At 45.3% G+C, this 22694-nt stretch overlaps 1 protein-coding gene across 1 annotated transcript in view; it reads right to left on the reverse strand.

Moving 5' to 3' along the window:
* LOC111252600 (uncharacterized) overlaps positions 1–22694 on the reverse strand; it is a 213519-nt gene that overhangs the window by 12761 nt on the left and 178064 nt on the right. The window lies entirely within an intron of this gene.

The following is a 22694-nucleotide window of genomic DNA, read 5'->3' on the forward strand; positions in this document are numbered from 1 at the left end:
TATATATGTCTTATCGATCCGGTTAAACGCACGTAACATATTTGGAAAAGATTTAAGCTATTCATTTGAGCCATTACCCATCCAACCGAGTTCAATGGTGGCATCAGCTGCCGGAGTAAATGGCTGCTTCATCGGCGACAGCCCTCGATTGTTTATCAGGTAAGCGGCTATAGCTTAAGCATTTTATTGCTTCAGCTACCGCTGACGACAGATCAGCAGCAGAAGTGAGAACGATTGTAGCGACGCAGACTACAACTTTCTGCGGCGCAGTACCCCCAGGAATGTCCTAAGGGAGTGTCCGAAGAAGCCCTCTTGCTCTGTACGACCGAGCCTACTGAGTGCTGGCAATCCTCAGCCTCTCATCAAATCCTCATGCGCTGCTTTCCTATCGTGCATAGCTTTGTCCGACTCAGCTACTCCGTTGCTGTATCGTACTCGTAGTAGAAAGTAGTCAATCTTTCGCACTTCAGTAGCGTGCTGAGACTTCTGACGTCGAGATTTGTTCTACCAGAAGCATTCAGAAGTTCACAGCAGCGGCCAGCGACAACAGACAAGCCGCCAAGAGGTAGCTACCGTGTGAGTAGAAGCAAGGACTGCACGAGCAGGCGATTCAAGTGATGGTTTTTCGTCCGATGCACCATCAGTCGAAAGGCGAACTAATACGAAACGCTATGGCGCTTCTGCTATTTCGTTTATGAGGGAACGCGAACGAACTCAGGCAGCAGTAGCTGCTACAGAAGCACAAGCAGCAAAAACAAGTGTGGAATTTAGATTGCCCTTTTGTACAACCAGATGCTTTCATTTTTGGGACACGACGTCGAGTGACCTAACGTCGATGAACCGCGATTAACGTCCGTTACAGCTTGTTGCTGCTATAGGGCGAGAACGCGTTTCGGAACAAAGACTAAAACGAACCAGCTGAAGTAAGCGGTCCGATCGGACCTCGGCCGCCAAGAGTTAGCTTGCCCCTTCGACAAAGAACCTTGACTTTGTCTAAGGAAAGGATGTCTCGTCTAGGCTAACGAGAGACCGCACCTCGAGTGCCTGAAGGACTTGGCCATTTCTACCTAAATTTCCCGGCATTCCTCAAGGTTTTGTCCTGTGTAAATCGAGCAAAGTCCTAACTAAGATAGACCGGCATTCTGTAGAGCTTTCAACTTCGATTCGCTAGGACGATGATATGGGGCAAAGTTTATAAGATAATGAAAAAATTATTAATAAAGTAACAAGAATAACTGCTAGGCAATGACGTCAGTATGTGTTCGGCAGGTAATCACTGTGATGCAATACCCAAGACTGCAAGATAAATATATCTTACGTTCAAAGCTGCATTGGCGACGATATGCTAAGGGCTCATCTGCATAATATTGCGGTCTTCTTTATCGATAGCGGTAACATACATACAATCGTTACTGTGTCGGCAATATTTGCATAGATATAGTGGGTATCGTCAAGGTTAGTATTTGCCAACAGATTGCCGGTAGTTACGTGAAAACTAAAGTAAGTTTTTGACGACAAGCACACTGATTATTGTACCTATTAAAAGCCCAATATTTGCCCAACAGTCAGCCTATGACAACATTTTGTCCCTATCAAAAATCTGATCCAGCAGAATTTCAGTTGAAGACTAAAGACTATGAAACACTCGGTAGACCTGAAAGCCACGCTCGCAACCTTTCTTTCGAGCGGTTCGTGGAAGCCCCTGGTGACCTACGGAATCGATGACGCGTTTATGAAACATTAATTAGCCATACTCGACGTATAAGCTATTCGAGAGCGTGTGACTATATATATATATAAGAGAGATACTATATAGTTATCTGGAGATCTATAGATATTATATAGTTATATGATAAGCTGGAGTTTGCAAGGAAGTTTGTTAGTATACATATATATATATATATAATCTACGTCCAAAGATGATTAATTCATTTGAATTTTTGCGCCGTTGAACGATCGCCAGGTTTAGTTTGATACTGAGAATACCAGTGAAGTTTCAATAATTTTTTAGAAGCAAGACTTTAAGTTAAATCGATGCGTCGAGCGTCCTGCGATTTTTGCCAAATGGGATAATGAGCGTACATTAATTATAAAAGATCATATCAATTGCACAAATACTTAGCAGATATTGACGCTGAGTATACCCCAAGAAAATAAATACTTGAAGCGTTTCGCTGACGGACGGCAGTCCATCGAGAATGATCCTTAGCCTAGAAGGCCTACAATAGTGATCACGAACAAAAGCCTGGAAAGGGCAAACATCTAGTTTGCCACTAGATCGGCGAATCACCATAGGGAGCTAGCGAAAAAATTCTCATTGACTCATATCGATTGTTTTGACCGAGCGTTCAGGTGTCAAAAGGTCTAGGGCACAAAGAGAGGAAGAAAAATTTCTGACAGAGCTGTTGAGCGCCATCCCGTCGATCGAATTGGAAGACTGAAAAAAAACGCTGTAAAAGCGTATTGCGTTCTGTAGCAGCTGTAATACTCTAAAAGGGACATTTTGTGTCTAAAAGGGACGATTAAATAAATACTTATCAATATGGAACAAATGATGCAATATTTTTTAAAGGTAGCGGTATATATACGCGGGAAAGAATAAGGGAGCGTCAATTCGTAACTGAAAATTACTAGATAATAGCTGTGCGTCGTGCATCATCTGTAAGCGTACGTTGATGCTGAAATGGGTCCGTGTGTGATTATGTGACATATCGATCGTCTCTTTCCATACGTTGAGCTATCTTGCCGCAAGCAGCGACAGGCGAGACAACAGTATGTCCTGCAAGAGTATAATTTCGCTGATAGCTGATAAATGCAAAAGTGGATATCAGACGCCGTTCTCATTCGCTAGGTTAACGTCAGCTCACTTCAGATAGTTGTTTAGCGCGAGGTCAGCTTACTCTCTGATCAACCGCATCGCCATCGTCACATATCGAGTCAGTGGCTCATGATGACGCAACGATATAATGCAACCAACAAAAAGTGTCTCGGCACGCAAAGATTCGGTGACCGAGTTACTGCTGCGTTTGCTCTTTGATGCTAGAGTCGTCATTATCGTCATCAACAACATCTTCACGCTACCGTCGCAATTGTCCTATCAACAAAGCCTTAGGGCCCCCCTTACCCAATGGTTCGAAAAACTCAAGCACATTCAGTCACGCGTTATCAACTCTTGTATTTTAATATGTGATAGCATTGTAACTACGACGCTGACTGTCTGGTGCGTATATTAGATATGAGTGCGAGTTACCGATATCTCACCGGTGACGAACTGCTGGCAAACTACTGACGACCATATGCAATAGATATATATGTGTGTGTGTGTATATAGATCAATTACTAAAATGGCGAGCGATAAATAGTGCTATAGTTGCCGCCACCGCCACTTTTAGCTTATGCCACCCTACGTAGTGGCCTCTGCGCAGCCTGAGTCTATTCGTAGTCTTGATCGTCGCAACGGCTACCTACAGTACGATTCGCTGGAGTTTTTGTTCGATAACTCTCTTCTAGCTTGACCATCGCTAGCGTTGATCTCGCTTCGTTCAACTGCTGTTACCTAAGCATACCCTATGATTTGCACTATGTCCGTAGTTAAACCGGTGCCTAGCAAGCTGACTGACTGACGCCGTCTGTACGAGAAGTTTCAAGGGTATCGACGTTCACAATTACAGTTCGAGACCTATACGGTCCTCCTACCCATAGCGAACCGTACGAACTAGGCTATGTGCTTCTTCTCTGTCAAACATTTCCCATGCTTTATATGTATCGTACGATGATGGTATGGGTAATGCTTCAACGACCGGCACCGCAGCTGCGACGACGTTGCGGGGATAGCAGCCAGTACAGGCGACTGCGGAGAAGCAAAGAGCGCCGAGAAACACCAATAACTGAGGCACCTGTCCTGTAAGCGAATGACAGGCCTGTCCCTGGGCGTGGAACCTAGATGAAAACGACCCAGCCAAAGATCCAGCTTGAGCCAAATACCCGAGCGGCGACCGCGCCCGTCAACGTCTTTCCGTTCGCCCGAGGGACAACAGACCTGTTTCCTTCGACCTATCGCTTTTATCGCTGCTACCAAGGCTGCCCCTTCTACTTTATGCCAATGCCGTCGATAATCCTACTGCTTAGTACACAACGGCGTTACAGGACAAGCTGTAGCCGATCGGATCGCTTAGGCCGGCGGCCCGCGAAATCAAACCACAGCCGTCGCACGCACGTTACTACAGACTAAAATCGCTAGGTCGTGCCGCGTTCGTGCCTGCACCGATGTCCACCGAAGGCTCGTTGTCCAATAAGCTGCCGGCCATTCTGTGTCTGGATATCTTGCTGTGTCGTGCTCGCTTTTCGTTCGTTCGGCGTTCGGCGAAACGTGGCGGAGAGTTCATTTGCGTAATAATTAGCTTAGTGCGGTTAAATTGAACTGCATGAACTAGGTATACACCGAGCCGATATCGATACGTCCACTATGACGATGGCAATGAGGAAGAAGACGATACTGGCGTGGACAGCGGCAACACGGATCGTCAACAAAGTGGACTCTGGCGTTTACTTCGTTCTGTTGTGGTCCGTTGCGAGAAAGGAATAAGCGGTGTTGCTTGGGCGTTGGTCAAGATGAAGGCGCCCTCCAGGGTGTCACCTCACCTCAAAGTAAGCTGGTGCTCTCCTTTCTGAGAACTCTTTTCGGCTTCCCGCAGCGTCGCTCTTGAGACAAAACCAGAGCAGAGACAGCAGACCGAAAAGCACCGAAATTATTCAGTATCTTGCAGGAGCCAGCTTGGCCTCGCTAGACGTCGTTGACTCTCCTGTACTGCGCTTCATTCTAACCATCGGCTGGTTGAGGGAACGTTAATCAAGTCAACCCAGCTGACTATTAGGAATGTTTACATGAGTCGTATTGTGATAAAAGTTTGAGTACTGATTAGTGAGTTTCAGTTCAATTGAACACTAGATGATTTCTATATTAGTGTTACAGCGGTCACTGATAATGGATAAAGTAGTTTTGCTTTTGTAACTTTATCAATAAAGTTTACTACCGTTATCATAATCGATAGAAATAGATTTGTACAATTGTTTGATCGATCTGTTCAAAGATACTTAAAATACTGAAGGACACGTAAAAGGGTATCTTTTCTTGTGTAGTGCACTTTATTATCTTATTATAGCAAGAACACGTTCCCAATGGATCCACTGCTTTGTTCTAGTTCTTTTTACTGTTTCATCAATGAATACCGATAATGCCTGAATGTTAACTGCAAGTGGCAAGCTGCAAGCTAACACCAACTTTTTAAAGTTCGGAAACAAGCGCTCCGATTTTTTTCTAGACGTTTGAGTGCTTTTGCTGCAGTAGTCTTGAGTAACTTATGTTGAACAAAATCTGGCTGCTGGGATTATGACGCCGTTTAGGCGCATCATACGATCAGGTCAAAGTAAGGTGAACTTGGTCACTTATTTTCTTAAGTTGGTAAAACCCAGACGTGGCATCAGACTAACGGAGCATATATACGTACATATATAAATGACGGAAGAATAATTAAAATGATCTAAGTAAACAAGTGTCCTTTCGCAGCATATATAAGGCGAGACAGACCTTCATGACAGCTCAATGAAATAGGATAGTTGATGTTTTAACAATTTTTAAGAATATGTTATGCTGTAGAATCAAACTATTTCTCTGTTTAAGTTACTCTTATGGTAGGATACGCAGAGTGTAATAAAGCCTTGATTCCGGATCGCCCTTCGTCCGTAATAATCGAATCGTGGCGGACGGCTGACTCATATATATCAGGCCTGATACGTCGAATACATAAATCGGCCGCATCCTTTATTTAAGCCATATTGATTTCCAACTACTTCACTTCTTCAGTGTGTGCTGCCTCCGTAGTTAGGCAGAATCAGTTCCAGGCTAGGTGAGGCTAAGCGGCCCAGTCAACGAGTACCGGCACGAAGCTACGAGGAAACGCCTGGTCAAACCATCTTCTGCTTTCGATAGGCAAACTGATGTTAGATGCTGCTCGCACGACATTTGCTTTTGCACTATGATTCGTATTATATATCTGTATAAATGTAGTTGTATACACATAAACAGTAATTATCATTAGCGTTATAGGGCAGTAGTGGGTTCCTTTTGTTGTAGAGAGTTCCACATCGGACGACCTGAGACTCAATGCTTCTACAAAGAGGTGTTCCTTCCCGAAAACAAGAGGAGGTCAGTACCGGCGAAGCACCGGGCGCGGCTAGTTGACTCATGCCTGACTGCCACTATCGCGCTGAGTCTGACTGGCTAAGGTCGGCCACTCGGTTAGGTCTATGCGGCTGAGTCAAATGTACATCCCCTAAGAATTGTGTACGAGTACCCTAAAACGAAAATTGGCAACCTGCTATCCCGGTACCATCCTCCGGCGGGGGTGGTGTCCTCCGACAAAGCTAAGCCTTCCTCAGGCTCAATACAGGAAGGAAGTTATCCAGCCGACACGAGCACAAGGGAGATGTGCAGAGGCGCAGAGACCCGAGCTCTGGGGTCATCTTCGGCGAAGACCGACCGAAGACCTGTCATACAGGTACATCCTGCTTCGATGAGTCGTCTTTTGTAGCCCATCTTAACTCTCCTTTAATAAATGATCGCGCGACACGGCCTTATTGGTTAGGTCCATGTGCACTTTTTTTCTAAACGGCTTTTACTTGGGATGCAAAAACACATTGGCGACGCATCAAGATGCCCGGATTTTGTCTTCCGTATATCATATCATACAATCGAAACTCGAATAGAATTTACATTTCTTCAGGCAGTGTTAAGCCGCGTTTACATTCGGAAAAAGGTTTACAAACGTGAAAATCTTGCAGTAGGTTAACAAAAACTGTATCCTAAAAGGGGACCAATCTTATACACCATCATATCTTCCCCATCCCCGTCTCACCTGGGTCAGGGTGGGCTTCTTCTCTCTGTGTTTTATTCGTTGTTTTATCTAATGGGGTTTTTGTACTTCATGTACCCCACCGCCCTACGCGTTCATTATCCATTAGTCTTCGGGCCTTTCCCTTACTGACTGCTCTCGCAGACTCTGTGTCTTAGCACCATCGCTAAGATTCCTGCTTGCTCCTGTTTGTGTTGCAGTAATTTGATTTTTCATTTTACATCGTATTTCTAGTTAATGGACATCGACGAAGTAGATGATCGCGACCTTTGCTTGATGGTTAGGCACCAGGTTTTCGCATCGAATAGATTGGGCCCTCGCCATATCTACTGACTGCGCCAAATCACGTTCTGTGATCTGAATGAAATAATGGCCTTTGGTGATTAAGCGGTGCCCACACGTCATCTTTTTTTTACTCCGCTTTTGCCTGAAATCTTTTTCCCGTCTGATATGTTTCGCCAGCTTAATCTTTTCCGCATCCACCTTTGCTTTACAGTAGTCGTCCGGGTTGTCGATGTTTTTTATTTGCTCCGGCTTTTTTCTTCTATTACTACAGCTGAAGAGTTTCGCTGTGCAGCGACTTCGAGCGACTTAGTCTTCTTCAACACGATCATCGAAACCAGCCAAGTACATCATAAGCTAGATTGCTCATCACCACCATCATCACCTCGATGACTTTGTTAATCTTCGATCGTTGACGTTTTTCTTGAAGACTTCCTTTCAATCGTGGTCCTGCGCTCGTTCGTTTTTCTCACTTTTCGCTGCTCACTGACGGTCGCCGTTCCTGGACCGTGAGAAGAGCAGCATCAGCGGTAGTAGCGTAACGCACAGATATAGCTGTCGCGCTATGGTTTCATTGACGATATGCTGCGACTAAACATACCTACCTGCAGAGCGTTTTGTAGCCGTCCACTCAGTAGCAGTAAATGCTTTCTATGACAGCGGTAGCAATGGAAGTATAGCTAAGGGAAGACTCATTGAGTTAGCTCTCACCGGCCTGTGTGCAACTCCGGCCTGCTAGTAGTAGAATCAATGTTATGCTTCAAATAGATGTATTCAAGCGTCGTTCATGAGGAAGATGGCAGGGTGCGCGAATGCCAGACACGAAAAAGATCAGCAATAAGAAATGACAAGCTGCTACTTGAACGTATACAGTGCTTGTAGTTTTTTTAGCATCAGCGATACGACGCGTCCCAACATCGTTTTCAATTTCTAAAATATCCTGCGGCTAAGTCCTGCGATGGTCGCTGATACCAAAAGATGAGTTGACAGCTGTTAGGCTAAGGTAACTTGCCACCGTCGCAGGAAAAGAGCCCATAGCATATATACATATAGCCGAAGGAAGTCGCAAAAAAGAGAAACAAAATAACCTTGTTGCTGTTGTCGTCGGTGATGATGATGCTGATGCTGATGCTGATGATGCCCTAGCCCATCCCTTTGCCATAGAAAAGGTGCTTCAATAGCAATCGTTGTGATAGTCCTTATTCCGGCAGGGAACTGAGGTACTTGGCGTTATCACCCTACATTATTCGTTGCTATTGTTAGACGATTTAGTGGGCATCATTTTAGTAAGCAGACAGTTGGTAGGATGCATTGTTGCTATTACTGTCAAATTGTTGCCTTATAAAATAAATCCCTCGCATTTTTTTAAAAGATGCGCTTTCATTCTGAATAGGCGCTAGATCATATCAACAGGTTGTAGTGGCGGTAGCGGTCGTTGAAGTAGTAGCTATCATCGTTCGTGTGGCCGGCGATGGTGCAAATAAACGATGTTGATCGGACGGCCGGCCGGCATTGTTGTGATTGTTACTGCAACGTTTGCTATCGTTATGGCGTTGTTATGGTGTTCCGGGCAGGGCCCTGAATACGTGGTGCATTTTACAGCAATGTCTTGCAATAGGAAAAGATACTTCATCGACTTCGGAAGGCGAATATAGGAAATGATCCAAAAACTAGGCCTCCGGTTATAAATCCTAAACCACGTCTCTTACTACTAGTAATATTACATATAATAATAATTTTAAACTAATAGTCTTGTTAATCGCTTTTGTCATCTCGTCGTCACTTTGTTATTTGATTATTAGTTGGTTTCAAATCGAGCGGATCGCGTTCGCGAAAGATCATCGCCAAACGCTATCGTCAACGTATACGAACACGTCTGCTAAACCCATTACGGCGAGGACTACGCCACCTGGGTTGCGAATCCTGTGGGTAGTCGGCATGGAAAAATAGCGCTCTGTAGCTGTTTGCTATCGTCGGATAGCTATACTATTAACCACTATATGACAAGAACGACCACTTCGTTCCCGGTCGAAATCAAAGAAATCGGCCGACGAGGACGCATTTATCCCGACTAGACTGGTCAATTTTTTCTATCTGTGATGATTTTTTTTTTACAGAAATATTTTTCAGTAAAGTTACGCTCCGTGCAAGCACAATTAAGCACGCAGCAGCTGTCCTCTGTTAGATCAGGGTACATATTCATTATCTGATCGAGATGTGTACATTCAGTTTGTTCGAAGATCTGTTCGTTACCGTAATTAATGTTCGTACTCTTCCCACTTAGTCATGTTGCCCACAGAGATACTTAGATATGATGACGACGAGTATAATGACGTTGCTGATAATAGTGGGTCGTTCTTCAAAATGATCTCAATTAATCTATTCGTTGTTGTTTCGTATACCCCGAAAGGAGCACCAGATCGAAAGCTACACCTGCTATAGCGACCACGCTATACGGGGCTGTGGTACGATCGTGGATCCAGCCGTCGAGCAGAACTAAACGCCAGATGAGCTTAGCAGATCTGCCGTCAGCTCAATGGAAACAATACCCTTTGGCGAAAGATTTATATACGACATCCGACGACAGCAAATACCCGTGTGAAAAAAAACGCATTCCCGATACAAGCGTTCCATTCTCTTCCACTATACAGATAACAATATGTGACTTAATACAGTTTATAGTTAATATATTTTCGTTAGCTTATCAGATAATGTTTTTGGCGGCAGGGCGAATACCAATGGCTCATCGTCAGTTATCGCTGTTGTGGTAACCACAAATCCAGATCAACGATCGAATAGATCCCTGCCAGTGCGAAATACTAGCAGCGGATTCGCACGTTTCTTCTGCGCAGTCTTGGCTAAATTTCGGCGGTGTTTGTTCACATAAGCAAAGGCTTATCTCTGTTGTCCTTAAGGCGTAATTGGGCTGGGCCCATATTGGAAATAGTAGCCATTAGGAGAAGCGGTCAACGATGTGAGTCGCTAAACGTATCGCTATCGTACGGAACGTTTAAGGAGCCATCACCGGTATTCCTGGGAACGGACACGTTACTTGCGTCGACATGGCAGTTCCCGGGTGCAGACTACGCTCGCATATCATGATCAGATATAATACATGATACATATTGCAAAGCATATCTGAACTGTGGTTCTTATTTCGTTTCGATTGCAAGTAGGATAGTGCCTTCGATATCATTTTTTGGATATATACATGTATATAATTAGATAAATAGATTATCAACAAGGCCCACCAATAACAGTTAAGGTGTTTCGTAAACCTAAACGTCGATAATAATCGACACACTTCCTATCCCCTTACACAGGCTCCAGTCAACAGGCTCTCCTATCTTGATTGAACAAAAGGAAGACACAATAATAACACAGTGATCAAGTTCTACCAAGCCAGGCCACGGTTGATAGCGGATTTCAGCTTCTTCAGAGGTTTTTAAACTGGTCCATTCTGCTATCCAGCGATGCTCGTACGCTCGCCAAGATCCGCCAAGAACTTTTTACACGAAACGGGCAAAAGTCGCTGTCGTCGTTAGGAAGACGAGTTGCAGCAGCGGTCATATGGCGATGTCATGCCACATCTATTTCATATATTCTCCTCTTCTTCTGTTGTTTTTTCTCGGCTTCGCGTATCCACCACCGCCCCCCACCTGCCGTCGAACCGACTGACTCAGTCCGATGGACCGACTGCGGTAAGCACCGAACAATAACTTGGCCTCGACGCGCACGAACCATCACACGTATCTACAGGTTTCCGTTCTCATCCAAACACAACACACAGTTCTATGTCGTCGAGAGCGCGTCGACTGCGCCACAAGTAGCAGCAGTGGCAACGCTAGTAGAATTTGCAGTCTGAAGGCGCGGCTGGCCCCTGCGGGGGTTCCTGAGCATAGGCGGCGCCAGCAGATTGCCGGAGTGCCTGTTCCAGTGGCACGGGCTGCTGCTACTGCTGCTGCTGCTGCCAGTGAACGCTTGGCCTCTAGTTTTACGACGTTTCACAGAAGCGTAAAATAACATAAAATACACTGAGTTATGGATTAGCGATAGATAGAGAAAGGCACTCAGAAGAAGCGCGACGCTGCGCGTAACAGGGCGACAGATAGAGTTCGAGAAGAGCGGGCGAACAACGAGATGCCACAAGTAAATAGTGATAGACGCAAGGACAACTTCGGAGGGGAATAGCAGAAGTATTATTGGGGGGTGGGGCGGGGCGTTGTAAGCACAATCGACTAGTCTAACAGGAGTCTCGATATTGTCGATCGAGTGCGGACGGCTGGCGACGTGATGGGTGATCCAGAACGGGGCTCGAAATTGCGGCAGTCAAATCGTTCTTGTGGCAGCGAAGGAAACAAGGATAGAGAGAGATAGGGAGGGAGGGAGGGAGGGAGGGGAGAGCAAAAAAAGCACTGGCGCTTGATGAAGTAGCACGTTTCGCTTCTATCGAGTGCTTGTAGTCAGAATTCTAAGACCCCTGCGCGAAGAACAAGTGATTCTTGGCAGCCCGCACTATAATGTTTCTAACATAAACAAGACCGCAAACGTTCTTTTTACTTGGTTTGTAGTGCGTAACGCGCTAGTAAGATGAGTACGAATTTTCGTTACAGACAAACTACTTTCTCTATTTTCTTAAAGAAACAATTAGCGGCACTTTTTGGTTTATTTTTTTTTATTGTACGACCACTTGTAACAGCAAATTGAATTACGACGGTCGCACTCTACTTTGATACTGGCAGTTTGAAAACTTATTCAGGAAGTCTAGCTAAAGGACCTCTGCTATTGAACGTATATATATATAGCTTATATATATATCTATATAAGCTATGAACGGCGCCGCACGCCGCACGCGGTTCGTAATTTGCCCGAGAACCAGGGGGGCACGCGAACATTGTTGAAAAACAAGAGGTTTATATTTTTACGGTAATATCCAGTTACAGTGTGAGGGACATGTTTTCATGGTCCATTCTTATCTGAACAAGGTAGCGCAGCTAACGTGCGACGTACCGACCCATGTTCTCCTTTTCGTCAAGAAGTATTTCCGGTCTTATTATATCAGTTAGTCAGCAGTTGGCGGGTCTGTTTGCGCGTTCGTGCGTGTTTTATCTCTTCTTTAACTGGCTAATTTGGGTTTTCTAACTGAGCCCCACAATAGCGGCTTAGGAGAGTCATGCCGAATGATTTAGAAGAAGCAGTTGCATGACCTTAGCTCCTCCGTTAAGCCAGGCCGCGAACTGCTGTCTGTTGGGCCTTTTCGGAGTTCGTGACACATCAAACTACCCTGCGCGCCAAGGAGCATTTATGTCTAGAGTTTTAATGTGACCCAGTATTTAGCTATATCTAGCAAACTGTATATATCTGTGCGTTGATAATAGACGGTCTAACAGGTGTGCGTGTATGCGGTTAGCGCCTGACGCGGCTACCTGAAATGTCTGCCTTACACGCTCTCTGTTCTCTGTCTGGTGCTCTTCTCTCGACAGCCGCGACTGCTAGTTAATCTCTTTAGGAAATGACGGCACAGCAACGACCCAGCGACATGTAACCAGCTGTGTACCACAGCTCCGGTTGCCTACTCTTGTATTAGACAAAAACACGTATGAACGGCAAGCACGTCGAGCGCTACCACTTAGTTCAGTCATCGCCACCAGTAGCGGGCACCAGCGCTGGTTTCTTCTACAGACCACCTCATTGTTTGGGTTGGCCTAAGTTCGCGCATATCGCAGCGACAGCGCGAGCCTTTACATCATGACAAGGAAAATTGACCGTCCATGATGCTTGTCAGCTGGCAGGCGTTTGAGCAGAATCTAGCCCTATTCGGTACGAATATTATTTCTACGAAGATTTGTCTTCCTACGAGATTTGGCCTTTGGCGACTCCTCTAGCGAGAGCAGTGGTGCAAGGGCACGCGAACTTATTATCCGAATATTCAGTGAAAAGATACAAATCAAGGCACGTTGGTGCACGATAGCATATCTATGTTGAATTCTACAACCTGTATGAAACGAATAACAGCTGCTGCCGCCGCCACACTGCCACCTAGACGATTACACCTCTTTTGTTGGCCTCGCAATGATTGACAAAATAAGGGGGTTCAGGGTTAGTTCGTTCCGGTTAGTTCAGGTAGTTGAGCTGCCCCTATTAGGTGAGGTGTTCCCAGATCAGTGGGTTTGCTGATCGCTACTGGGTTGGCAGCATCTATTCATCTATGCAACCAGAAGAGTTAATTTGGAAAGGTCCTAAATAGGTGTCGCGTCCTATTTTTAAGGCAGCCGATACTCGTGTGCGTTTAACCATCTCATGAAAACAGCAGGCGTCGTTTTTTTAGCATGAGACCGCTGTCTTCGCTGTCTAAGCACCTAGCAATTCTCAATACAGTTTTATTAGATAAAATATAGTATTGATACATGCCGAAGTAGCAATACGTTTAGAACTGATAAACTTCAAAGAATTTAGTAAGCCTTTATTCAAAGTAATCACTACTTACTCCTGTGGGACATTTAAAGTATATACAAAGTGATATCATACATATTTCTGATATAGTATCCGCTAACTCATGTGTGTTCCTATAACTCAATGGTAGATTGTAGTGAGGCTCGTTTCCAGGTGGCTACGATTTTATCATAGCTTAAATTTGTGTTCTAATCGCGGACATAGTTCTCGTACTAAGGTATCGCCAGAGATATCGGCATGGGAATAGTGGAACATCTCCGCAGGCAGTTTTTAGCGGTCAACCAGTTAAGGCCAAAATACATAGGCTTTGCAGACCGAGCATGGACCGCCCTTGATCCTTTGATATAGCATGGTTAGTCTATAGGTATGTTACTCCTGTGAGATCCATGCTTGCTCGTCATAATAAACACTTGCCTACTCTTGTCGTATGTGAGCCGCAAATACAACTTCTGCTGATCCAATGACGCCTAAACTAATGTCCACGCACTCATATTAGCTTCGTCTAGCTAACATCGTCGGCTGTTACTAATAACTGAGTGGCCATTATAAGAATATATGCTGATTGTGCCTATTCTTCCATGCACCCGCGCATGTCAGTATATTAAATCTCGAACGAAGTCGAAAAAAACGCGAACCCACAAGGACGAAGTTGACAATAACGAAAATGTCTCGTTGCCGCCGTGTTTTAAAGCGACTGCCACGCGGAAACCGACTCTCGATATAGATCGACCTTCTCACTCTTCGGCTAGGGTTGACTGATAAGGTGACTAGACTACAGAAGGCTACAGGAGGCTTGGCCTAATCTTCCTGATATTTCCTGGGATTCTGTATGCTTGTGCATCGTTCCGGGGTCAGTCGTCGGTCAGACGCCAAAAATGAACCACACTGAGGACCTATGGCTGTCTATGAACTTGCCGACGCGACGCAACGCTCCGCTGTCGTAACTTGCTGGAACATAACATTTACATAATGCATAACCTACCAGGCCATCATTAACATGGTCTTTTTCTTGACTACATTTATTTACTACTTCAATAGCCTTCGCGGCGTATTCAAATCGGTGGCTGCAGTTTCTCAGCTCACGCCAAGAGACATGCACACAATACACAATCGCATATTATATGTCCTGTGGTCACTTTATGCCCATGGCTAAGGGCATTAGAGATTCAAATGAAACGCCAGCTGCCTCGCCGCCAGTCGGACCACACCTTTTGGACAGATGTTCGCAGCTGTTGCCTAGCGCGTGCGCTTCACCTGACCATCCCTAATAACAGTGAGGAAGCTATCAATCAATAAGCAATGCGCTACATGCAAATTAAAAACGACTAACATTGACTAGAGACATGGGCCATAAGACAGTGTACGAACCTCACACAATGAAGTTCAGCCCTACAGCTGAATTCGAGCGATCTGATTGTCATTACGATAGAGTAGTTATTTTTTTGGCCTGTCATCATTTAAGAAATAAATAAACCGGCATTTGCACAAAGTCTGGTGTACATTTAGACGCAACACTTGAACTGAAAAAAAGGGCCAAGCGGATTCTGAAGCATTACATGAGCGACTTGTGAAGTGAATTCTGCCATTTTAGTTAAAGCCTACGATATCCCATGGCTCCGTCCGTGTGTAGCTCCGACATCCTGTTCGTCGATGGCCATGATCCGGCCCTTTTGTTATTGTACGTATGCTACGTGTAGTTAACTCGGAAGAATGATCACTTATTTCACCGTTTGGACTTCGATATTAATCAGTACGATGTTGTGATATTTTCACGTTCCCGCGGGGCCTCCCGTAGTCGATCGGCATAATCAACGGCCGCTAGCGTCCCATCAGTTCGCTGTCACGTTCGTCAAACAAGCTCTCATTTTGAACTCGTCATTGACGGCTTTCTAGCATGACTGGTAAACGTGCCTGAAGGGGCAATTAGCCGAGCAAAACGCGCCCATGAATACCTGCTACGACGCGATGAAAACAATATAGCAAAAAATGCTAAATCGCTCAGTAAAAGTTGCGTCGGCAAACACTGACAATTAGATACGGCTAGCCAGCTCAAAATGATTGACAGACCCGCTGTTTCTAGATGTTTAAACGTTACTAGAGGCGGCACTGATGCAGGTCACCTGCATCACTGGTAACAGTAACAGAACCGGTATTCACTTGTTGCGGGAAAACGTTAGTGAACGGATAGCTTTTCGGCAATAGTGTACGTACGTTTCACGTAATGGCTTCTTCCATTTGTATGTGAGCTGAAGTTAAAGCGAAGATCGTATGAGTTACTTGTGAACGATGCGCCATGGCAGTTGCGGTGGATTCGATTATCGTTATTCGATCTTGTTCCCGCTGCTGCTGCTGCTGCCTATAACAAATACTTGTCGATGTGAAAGTTGAGCTGATTTCAAATGTTGATGGACGCCATTGGATTGCTTGGACACAGAGAAACCTATAATACGCCTGGCCTTACAAGGATCGACGAGTTCTGATACTGCCACTTCGGAGAGACGGGCGGGGATTTCGGAGTGCTGTGCCTGAAGTCGAACTGTCAGGTTTCATGTAATCGTTGCAGCCATTCATTGATGTCAAGCCAGTTTAGCAATTGGTTTATTAATTAACGCGTGTCAAATTTGCTATTGAGCCTGTTCGTAGACAGATCCTTTTTTAACACGCCATGGAAATTTCAGGATAATGAATAGGACAGTTGTCCTTCGTTATGTTTCAGCGCAGTTTTCGATGGGGAATCAGACAGAATACTTTGAAAATTCCATTCCGAGAAGGTTTCAAGCTGATTGATGCAGTTTCGTCAATATAAAAGCTAAGAAGCGTTCAGTAAGGGGGCGACGGCCCCTTGTAGTAGCCAGCCAGTGATTAGTACAAGATCGTGTGTGAACTACTGGGGTTAAAGTATACTGACACTGTTAGTGATAAGCATTGCGTCAACTTTGTCGTGACACCTTGGATAAAAAAATTTTGTCTACAATATAATATTAAAGTGGCTCCTTTCCGTTGTTCGAATTAGTCGAAGCTTTTGGGACGTCTGTAGATCGGGGCAGCCGTTGGCCGATGATGAATACGCCAGAATCAACAGCGAATCGGACAAAGCGACATTATCAGATGTAACACAATCGTAGTACGTTTGCAGTAAAAAAATATCAGATAAACCAGTGCAAAGGTAAAAGTTACCATTATTATACTGTTTTTTGATAGCATCGTGCGTGATGTAACCGCTTTTCTGATCAGGGATGTTCATAACGAAAATTGTCGTTATCGCGCACAGAATTGTATCTCACCTTTCCCTGTTTACGCGTCCGCCGACGAATATAGAAATTTTTACTGATATCGACTTTTCCTGCGGCCGTCGTCGCTTCAGCCGTAGCGGCGGCTATTACAATTATACATATATATCAGACGGTCTTCGTTTGCTATCGAATTCAACCGTACATCGCCAATCGACTGACCTCTGCCTGACCCGAAGACACTTGACCTGTTGTCAACGAGCGTCGCCGTCTCAGAGGTAAAGGTCCGAATGTCGGGTGTCATCTGACAGCCTTCTCTCGCAAAGGCACAATGGTAACACTGCAAACAAGCCAACTAAAAAAACCTTCCAGGGGATGCGCCCGTTGCACTTTGGCCTGACTTTGTCCCGGCAGCAGCCGATTTGTTCCGTTGTATCAGCTCTTGCATCAGTCGACAGTCGCAGCGAAGACCGACACGAACGACAAACGAATCTGATCATGTACGGCATTAGCAGGTAAAAATGCGTAGTATATCTTGGAAATCGCACAGGAAAGATGCACAGAGGTCTCACACGTATATGTGAACCGTACTTTTTCTATTACGTTATATTGTATAAATGATGTAATTAGGGTCAGCCGTCTTTTTCATTTGTGAGGGGAAGACGCTTTCTCTTTTCTCGGCTTGAATTTTTTGCTCAAACCATCGTAGCATGTGTGATTAAATGCTTATAATCCTACAAACACACCAGTTACTAAGCTCAAAATACCGGCATAGTAATATCGATATCTTTAAACCATATACTGTTTTCACTCGACAGAGCTATTGCAGCGTCTGAGGAAAGGAAATTTAGCCACGCTCATTCGTAAAGGACACACCAAAATCATTTATGCGGCCTGTTGATAGATAAAATAAAAGATATCTTAATTTTAAATGCGACTTATCACCGAGCTGTTTTCCATTTGCCTACTTCAAACCTAGTAGGTATCTATCGCCTGACTCGGATGTTGTCTTCTTCTCCCGAGAGGCAATTTCGCGCGATGACTGGTAGTCTTGCTGTAGCAAATAATCATAACAGTCAGAAAACAGGTCCTGTCGGCGTACGAACACAACCGACGGCATTCGAGCCGTCCCTATCTAATCGACATCGATGATACTATCGATTGACACTCTGTTCCTCAACATGCCCTAATATTGCAGGGAAAATTGGGCTTTAAACGGGACGATGCGGGTTTGAGCCCGCTGGGCTTTGCCCATCAGTTAGAGGGGGGTTGGTCGATGCGATTGTAGGTGACACGAGATGTTTGGGTATCACCGTCTGGTCTTATTGCTTCAATGCCAAATTGTCCTTTGGGCAAATGTGCTCATTGAGAACTACTGGCGGTACTACTAGTATTCCTACACAAAAATCGCACGAATCGAAGGAGATATAACAATAGGTACATGCCACATCTGTGGACCATTGGTAAGCCCTGACCGTGCTATATTAGGTCATATCTATTCGTCGAGGGGACGTACACTTATCGTACGTGTGGTAAATACAAACGCTGCTCTGCCGCTCTGAGCAGCAGTGCGTGTGCGACACTTCATCGTTCGACACCGAGCTTCATATCGTAATAACAAGAACAACAAGCGTCTTCTAGATGAAACCGTAAACGTTAAAACATAGCATTAAGCTGAGCAGACCTCAGGAAAGATCTGTGTATCCAGCCATTCGAATGTTAGGGTCAGTCAATAAAGGGAAGGCAATGGCTGTTGTTAGGCACAGGACGATTATAGGCGCTGCTGTCGCTGCAGTACATAATGGGGACGCTCGCAGTTGATGAAAGCGTCTCACGAGACAGGAATTCAACGGCGTCATCGTCTTGCGCGTTCGAGACCATAGCCACACGTTTTGATCATCAAATGTTCGTGAGCGTGATAGATATCGTAGTGAAAACCAGGCGTGCTGCGCAAAAATCCGGCTATATTCTAAGTAACCGAAAAAACATACTTTTCCTCAGTGTATCGACTTCCATAGGCGATATAGCATATTATGTCATCTGTGCAGATTAATGTACGCGTTTAGTGGGTCCGGCACGTTTCCATGACGTCCCCATTAACGCATATTGTCGATCTGCAAGGGTCAGGGCGATCACACTGACTAACGTACTGTAAAAATGGCCGAACAAACAAAATTACAAGCGATTATAATCAGATAAATTGTAGCTTTAATAGTTCTGATAGAGTAGTGACAAAAGATTCACATATTAAGATGATGAAAACAATTTGGCAGTACTATATGGGTAGAGCTCTAAAAGTGACGTCATATTCCAAACCCCGGACAGTTTCCCCAGCGGCCTGGATCGCATGGGGCTTGTATGACTATCAATTCGGGATCCAATAATTTTTCGTTTTCTCGCATACAGAAGGAATTACCTGATTATCTTTAAAAAAATTTATCTTAAAAAAATAAAAACGGAATTGTACAGTTTAAAAACATAAAAAGATGTTGGTTACCAATTATAGTTTATGGGACGAAACATTTTCTATATTGTTTACTACATTCAGATTCGCGGATTTTATATCGACGTGTTATAACGACATAGCGTCGCCGCTCACAGCCGTATCAGGTCGAGCCATCAAAACGACACGTTTTTTTTTTTTGTTTTTGACCGTTCATTTTGTCTAATCAGATGTTAGTCCTTTAGTCCACCCAGTTCAGCTCGCATCCTGGACGGCCGCTGGAATCAGATCGAGATTGTCTCAGAAGGCTAGTAAACGCAACAGTTCTGGCCCGCTGTCAGATAGATGTGTCTGGTCCAGCTGCTAGAATAGCAGCATAATCGGCCTGGGCGAACGACCAAGGGACAACAGTAATCAAAACGAAGGAATCGAAAGGCAACGCAACATAACGCGCGACGAATGATACCGTTCTTCGCGATGCGTCTCGAAGAAGCAATGCCCGCGCGATGTCGGCTCGAAGAAACTCGAAAGCAGGACCGGTCAGCGCCGACTTCAGCTGCTGCGACGCGTTGAGCTGGACGGTCTACGTTAAGCGTTAACCGTCTACCGAGAAACAAATCTAAGATAAAAGCAGCTACTGCTATCGTGTATATTATCGAACAGCTTTTTCGTTCCGGACCAACCCCGTTGACCGTCGGACATTGCGGCGCAAATGATTTGACGACGGGGCGATATAGCCCAGACGGTTGCCGGTGCGGACGACATAGTGGTATGCATACAGGACGCTCCGACCACTACGACCAACATCCAGATAATGCAATCGAAATTTATCAACATGGCGCTGGTCGAAATCTCAACTCGTTGTTAGCAACCAGCGCTGCGTATATTTTGGCTTCGCTTTTATGCATAGCTGACGATGCATTATAAGAACATATATGCAATTCATCAGACCAACAGGCTAATTAGTACTGAAAATATGTGCCCGTTCCACATGTATTTCATTTTATTTCACGATCGAATTAATAGCCTTTACGGCCCTAAATGAGGCCACCAAAAAGCGATAGGTCTCAACGGCTTGTTACTTTACATCTGGAAAAGGTACGGCGGTCTACATGCATGGCGACCACTGTCAAAATTGTCGCAGGGAAGGACTGAGGCAAAACCTTTGACGGCTTTAACACTCTACACACTCACGTGCATCCTATGAGCTATGTACGTACGTATGTATGTATTAATGCGTGAGTTTACGTTTGTCTCTGTCGGTCCGTCTGTGTACATGTGTGATGAAGAGCGACAAAGAGGCGAAGTAGGGAAATTCTGCTTCTGATGATTATCGTGCTGGCACATATATAGTAGTATTTTCGCTATGCTAATCGTATAAACTATATGGTATACGCAGATGGGCGGCTGATAACGCAGGAACTATTTCGAATGGAAAGGTGACGAGCAAAACGCGGGCGAAAACAAAGCAAGAGCAGCAAACGCCTCCAATAGGCGTGTCTTTTGGATAGTGCTTGCCGCCGAGGCGGTGTCGCCGCCGACGTGATGATCGCTGATCGCGGTAACCCCTAAGAGTTGCAGACGACCGTTAAGCGGTGACGGTTGCCGTTGTCGTCGTTGTTGTTGCTGTTGCATAAGCTGCTGTGGCTGCGCACTCTACTATCAGAGTCCCGATAGCGCCTTGGGCTCTTGGTCGGCAGGTCTTTCCTTGTTAGCTAGCCCGTTTTTTACCACTCGACATCTAGGAGTCGCCGTCGGCTCGTTGCGTTCACCTCATCGGCAACGTAAATGTGACATCAGTAGTGACGGCAGCAGAAATAGCACTAAGAGCGAGTATGACATCAACATCGGCGTCGGTATTAGCGATCGGTGGTAGTGGCCAGCGGATCGTCACAGTTAAAGCCTATCGACAGTGGCGATACGTCTAGCTAGCTGTCCTTCTGTTTGTAGTTTGGCCGTGGCTGCCCGCGCCGCCGATACAGATCACAGAAACGGCTAGACAGATGGGTATTTGTATATATGGATGTATTGTTGTTGAACGCTTTCCGTTTCTGGAGTTCTTTTGCCATTGGCCGTTGCTAATCGGTCACTTGATTGGTCGCCAATCGCCGATGCGGTGTGACAGACGCTGCTGCAAGTGACAGGACCGTGGTACATTAGTGCAATGTCACGCCGTTAAGTGGCGCTCGGCAACAATCGAAAAGCAAGCACGCAGAGGTGGACGATGATAATGCGTACAACAGTAACAACTATAATAGTCTCAGCAGTTCTGATAGGGCGGTTATGGGCGATCGGGATTAAAACTATCTTCCGAACATTTGACAGGCGGCGTTGTCTGCCAGCCAAGGAGAAGGGGGGCAAAGCCATTATCGGGCCAGAACGAACAGACGATTAGATACCCTCAGTCGGTCATATCGCAGAATGACTGCATAGCCGTTGTGAGTTGCTTTGATACAAAAAAAGCAAACTAATATCACGGTAATGACATCTTGGTAATGCTACTAAGATAGGTCAGCTCAAAACTGGCCTGGTTGCTTGATAAAGTAGTGCATGGTAAGCGTTCGTTGGCTGGTGAGGGATCCGCTTAGGATCTTTATCGTAGCTAAGTAAACCATGGAACTATTGTCACAGCCTAAGCAAGTTAGGTCGTATAACCGAAAGGTGATAATATGTGGCATTCTCGAGCATTGTACCAACAGTATCGGCAATCGATGTTGTTCTACGTATAGTAAGAAGGATCGATAGATTACGCCTATGTACATATATGTCGAAGCCAAGAATCTGGTCGATCCTGCAAATCTAGCGAGTGGCAATAACGGCAATGTTCGCAAAGGTGTCCGCAGGTTCAGGCAGAAGGTGTCTGAAGCCGCACACTCTGTGCTTGTTCTTCTTCACAACTAAAACGATCTATATTTGCTGTGACCTCATCGCGGCACTTCTACTACGTTTTTAATGAGCCCGTGCCCACATGAACTTACATTGTTGGGCACAAACGCCAGATGCCGGTTTGTTGCTTAGGTCGGCACCTTTAGCTATATCTTTAGATCGCCTGTTTCCTTGAGAAGTTAAAAAGTCACCCGCGCAACAATTCGGCCTACATTTCTACCGTCATAGCGGCCGATAGCGGCCGCTCGTCGTAGGCGAAGATGATGCTTGGCCAAGCTTAACCCTTTTGAGTTCAAACTCAACTTCGACGCAAACATTTGTCTCTTAGTGTCGACCACGAGTCCGATTTACCTGCTGGCTAGTCAGCAGAATAACGGGCAGCAACGATCAAAACTCATCGTCCAAAGTGAACAAACGCCGATACAACACGGGATTCGACAGCAGACGTGTAACTGAAGAAGATAAACTGCAGGCGCTTCCGGGAACGCG

The sequence above is a fragment of the Varroa destructor genome, unplaced genomic scaffold (assembly GCF_002443255.2).
Source record: "Varroa destructor unplaced genomic scaffold, Vdes_3.0 BEIS01000006.1, whole genome shotgun sequence".
Lineage (NCBI taxonomy): Eukaryota > Metazoa > Arthropoda > Arachnida > Mesostigmata > Varroidae > Varroa > Varroa destructor.